Source organism: Lolium rigidum, chromosome 6 (genome assembly GCF_022539505.1).
Source record: "Lolium rigidum isolate FL_2022 chromosome 6, APGP_CSIRO_Lrig_0.1, whole genome shotgun sequence".
NCBI classification, from domain to species: Eukaryota; Viridiplantae; Streptophyta; class Magnoliopsida; order Poales; family Poaceae; genus Lolium; species Lolium rigidum.
In genome coordinates, this window is record NC_061513.1 from 313,425,721 (window position 1) to 313,431,171 (window position 5,451).

Here is a 5,451-nt window from a genome sequence, read left to right on the forward strand (position 1 = left end):
GATTAGTTTAATATCCGCAATAGTTAGGCCTTACAAGGGGTCGGAGGATCCAGCGGCGTGTAGGGTGGCGTTTGCTAGTCCTAGAACGGATGTTCCGGGGATCAACCTCGTGTTGGTTTTTAGGCCACTGTCTAGGATCGGCTTACGGTCACCGTGCGCGAGCGCGAGGCCCAATCCTGAGTAGGATGATCCGATTATGCGGTGAAAACCCTAAATCGTCGTAGATCTCATTAGCTTTACCTTGATCAAGCAGGACCACCATATATTCGGACACCTCGTCTGAATCATGGGTGGATCGGCTCTTTGAGCCGATTCACGGGATAACCCGAGAGCCGATCGAGGCTCGTATTTAATGTTTACGTGTGTGCCCTGCGAGGAAACTAAGCGAGGCATCATCCACACCTTCCCGACCAGGTATAGGTCGGGTGGCACGCCCTTGTGATAAACATCGGCGCGTGCGACCAGGAGGCTTTGCGGGCCGTCGCTCTGAGGGACTGGGGCCAGCCGCAGCCCTAGTTGTTCCCGGCTCTACGGTGTTGCCCGTCTCTGCCCGCCAGGGGGTTTCTGACGTCAACACTTATATTTCACTACTGCTACTGCTATAAAACTGTTGCTACTGATAAACTCTTGCGAGCAAGTCTGTTTTCAGGTGCAGCTGAATTGACAACTCCGCTGTTAAGGCTTACAAATATTCTTTGGCTCCCCTTGTGTCGAATCAATAAATTGGGTTTTACTTCCCTCGAAGACTGTTGCGATCCCCTATACTTGTGGGTCATCAACACATCATGTCCTAACTCGAGATAAATACTATACAACTCTCTAATTTTGTTGTTGTTTTCCATTAAGCCTAACTAGTGAAAAATAAAAAGAAGAAACATCAATATGGAAAGTAAGCATGGAATAAACTAAGCAACAGAAATAACAGCTATAATAGAAACTAATTTTTTGTGTTTTTTATATAAAAATAACTATAAAAGTAAACTATTTTTTGTGTTTTTCATATAATAAAGCAAACAAAATGAAGTAAAGTAAACTAAGCAAACTATAACAAAGTAGAAAAGATTGGAGATGAGAGACTTCCCTTGCAGAAATCCTCTTTCTCCCCGGCAACGGCGCCAGAAAAAGTTCTTGATGGCGTGTGCTCATCATACGCAGACAAGCTGTTGGGGCGCCCCAAGAGGAAGGTGTGATGAGCACATCAGCAAGTTTTCCCTCAGTAAGAAACCGAAGTTTAATCAGTAGGAGAAAGACGTGACTCCTGAAGGTATTGTTGGCTGACTAGTGGCAGGGCGCACTACCGGCATCAGCAACAACGTGGAACCTGCACACAACACAAGCAAAGTACTTTGCCCCAACTTATAGTGAGGTTGTCAATCTCACTGGTTTGCTGAACACAAAGGATTAGACATATCGAATGGAAGGAGATGTTTGCAGAAAGTAAACACAACATGATTGCAATCGAATTTATCAGTAAAGCTAATAGGACCGGGGTCCACCGTTCACTAGAGGTGTCTCTCCATAAAGAAATAGCATGTTGGGTAAACAAATTACAGCTGGACAATTGACAGAATATCGATCGATACATGACAGGATGATTAATATGATAATTTTGGTATTGTGCATTACAACATAATACATAGACCGTAATCCAACTGCGTCTATGACTAATAATCCACCTTAGCGTCTGCACCCCTTCTAGTATAAAGTTGCAAGCAACAGACTATCGCATTAGATTTACCCTCAGATAAAATATTGTTGGTTTATCCCTAGTAGCAACAACACATCTACAATCTTAGAAGTTATAAAGTCACTCTCCAGAAAACTAGAGGCATGAACCTACTACCGAGCATAAATACCCCCTCTTGGAGTCACAAGTGTCCACTTGACCAGAGTTTCTACTAGCAATGGAGAGCATGGAAGATCACAAATAACATATGACATGAATATATAATCAATGTCAACATAGTATTCAACATTTATCGGATCCCAGCAAACCAAACATATATGATTACAACATAAATACGATCTTGATCTTGTAGGGCAGCTCACAAGATCGATACATGAAGCACAAGGTGGAGAAGACAACCATCTAGCTACTGCTATGGACCCATAGTCCAGGGATGAACTACTCACGCATCACTTCGGACACGGGCATGGCGATGTAGATGCCTCTGGCGATGATTTTCCCCTCCGGCAGGGTGCCGGGAAGAGCTTCAGAACCCCCCGAGATGGGTTCAGTGATGGCAGCAGCGACGGAACTTTTCGTGGATGGAGGCTCGGGTGTCCAGGGTTTTCCCGAGAAGATGTATAAATAGGCGGAGGATTCAGGTCGGTGGGGAGCCTGTGGGCCCCACACCTACCCTAGGCGCGGAATAGCCCTAGGCCGCGCCTAGGGGTGGTGTGGGCGCCCTGGTGCTCCTCTTCGTCCCCCCTCCGGACTTCGTCTTCGTTTCGGTAAAATATTAACTTCGGCTTTTGTTTCGTCCAATTCCGAGAATATTTCCTGTACAACTTTTCTGAAATACAAAAACATCAGAAAACAGGGAACTGACACTGTGGCATCTTGTAATAGGTTAGTGTCAGAAATCATGTAAAAGTGCAACGAAGTGTAAGCAAAACACAGATGAATTGGTGTAAAACAAGCATGGAGCATCAAAAATTATAGATATTTTTGAGACGTATCCCACATTTTTTTATGCTTCATGTGTTGACCAAACTCAAATCTATACCTCACTCTTCATATTGGTCAACCTTGTATCTTCTCATTCTCTATCATACTATCTTGAGGTGTATAAAGAACTCTTGATTTGATTGCGTGCTCTAATTCTTAGTCAACCATAGCTCAATTCATGAGACTATCATGACACCGAATTAGAGTCATATCCTGCACTCAACATCATAATCATTCATTTCTTAACACATAAGATAGAGCATGGCTAATGTTGAGTTCCACATAAGAACTCTATCTTCATTTCTTCTTCTTGATCATATCGCATATATGTCTTCAAATCGATGATCTCGATGCCAATACTCAAGATATATCTTTATCTTCATGGCATCCATACTTGAATCCAACACATGAACTACAAGTAGTACCTACGGAATATTCCTTCATATAAACTCAATGAAAACATTAGTCCATAGGGGTTATCATTAATTACCAAAATCACACATAGGGACAATGTACACTTACAGAGATGCTCTAAAAAGAAAACTTGTGAGTCTCAAAGAGACGAACAACTCTCGTGTAGTTCACTTTTCCATCAAAAGTTGTCTCGATGCGTCCACGAGCCCATGTTCAGCTTCATGTCAGAATCTGTCGGGTGGAAGACTTAGTTACCCAGTTGTTGTCATGGCTCCGTCGGTCACAAGCTAAGTCGGGTCAATATTATGCCATGTTCTTCTTCTTCTTCTTCTTCAATTCTTCAGCTCTAAGGCACTTGAGATTTTTCTCTTGCCAAAATGATAACTCGAGTGGATATCTCAGTTGCGTTTTGGCTTCACTCAGTGGTAAATCTTTCTTGACCTTGGGCACATCCGACTTCACTTGTTCAGACTTGACAATTGGGTCTTTGAATGTTACTCGCTTCACTTCATTGCTCTTAGTAGCTAACATGGACTAGAATGTCTTTTTTTATTATTTGGACTCGGATCTGAAACAAAGTCATTGTGTCCATCTTCTTTCACTCGGCAAACTCGCTTGATCGCATCCTTCTTACTCGAGCTCCGGACCGGTTCATTGAGTCGGTTTTTGACATGTGACTGTTTACTTGGTGTTGCAGAAGTTTGACAAGCTGGCTTAGCATGAGACGGTTGGCGTGCCCATGGATCGTACCTTCCCCATGATCGATATAGATAGAATCTGGCATATGGAGGTATCCACGACATTGTCACTGGTGGCCAAAAAGAAGGGTGTGGAGTTGTCTTGCTGGACTTCTACTTTGGCCAATCTCGGTTTTCCGATTTCCGCTTTGCTAGGAGTCACTTCGATGCTCTTTTTTTAGTTGGCCGACAAGCATTATTATCATTACAAATCTTCTGATATTTTTCTAAGAGCTGCTCGAAAGTGACTTATGGCTTCTAGCGTTTGTGCTTATCATGACCTTTTTCGGTCTTGCACGCATTAAACTTTGGATTTCCGCTATGCCCCCAACGTTAGATGACTTCGGTGTAGGCTTGATGGATTATTTGTCTGCTAGATATTCATTGATGTGAATATTTTTCTTCCTCAAAGACTTGACCTCACCATCTCTAGTGTGTATAGCCGGCTTGATGTGTAGCCAAGTCGACACTTGGTCGCCATCAAGACCAAACCTAGCTGGATGGCGGCTTTCTTGTGTGTCAACCAATTTAAATCATCTTTTGTTAGCAAATTGTTTGGTTTGATGAAACATGTTGCAGTTCATTTGCCCTTTTCTCGATGGCACATCATGGTGATCAACGAATATAGGATTACTCGGCGACGTTCCAACACGATGCGATCACTCATGCTTGGACTGAAGATACATTGTTCAGCACATAGCTGATACCGAGATACCGGCTTTGGACTCATGAGAAATTTGATTTCTGATGTTTAGGCATGCATGTCGCATCTTTGGATCGATTTCTCTCTCTATTATTTTTCATTAAAGGATATGACTTAACGTCTTGTTCGTTGCCTTCTAAAGGGTTGCGGAATCTTATACCTTAGCCCCTCATCCTTCTAAAAATATTTTATGCTACATGTTTGAATCTTATACCTTATCTGATGATGTTTACCGAGGCATGAACTTGTATACTCGTGTATTAACCAAGCGGATCTCTGTGTGTATGCCGCTCCTATATACTAAATTTCTAGTCTGTACCCTATGGTACACCCATGACACAAAACACCGCTAGTCCATATGACACGTAAAATGTGAGGCCATTCACGTATTTGAGCAACTATTCACAGTAATACTAGCCACATTAAAGCGTGGTACGTGCACATTATGTGGGTATACATTCTCTCACAAGAGCCCTGATGTGTAGCTAGATACTTCTACCATAGATCCCATCTCCTTGGCGCATAGTTTCTCCGAGATCGGCACCGCGAATGAGCTCCATGTTTAAGGCTTAAACGAAGCCCACACATGAGTTCCATCAATGCCTTCCTTATCCATATGTGGTGCTTGGTGGGAGAGGCCTACGGGAAGTATATGGGCGGTGGTAGCATCGCAACACAAGGGACTGAGTCACTGAGCCATGTAGGAGCCCTCCTAGGGAAGAAAAAGAGGAGAGAACTTAGGCTGGTACCAATGCATCACCCCACTATAGCCTCGCCACGTCAGCTTTTACCCCACTCTCACCCCACTCTCACCCCACGGTGCCAGTGCACGGGCTATAGTGCCAGCTCTCACTTCTCTCTCCTCCACATCACCATTTCTTTTTCAGATTAAGTTATTTCACTCGATTTTTTTTAGACATTCAAAA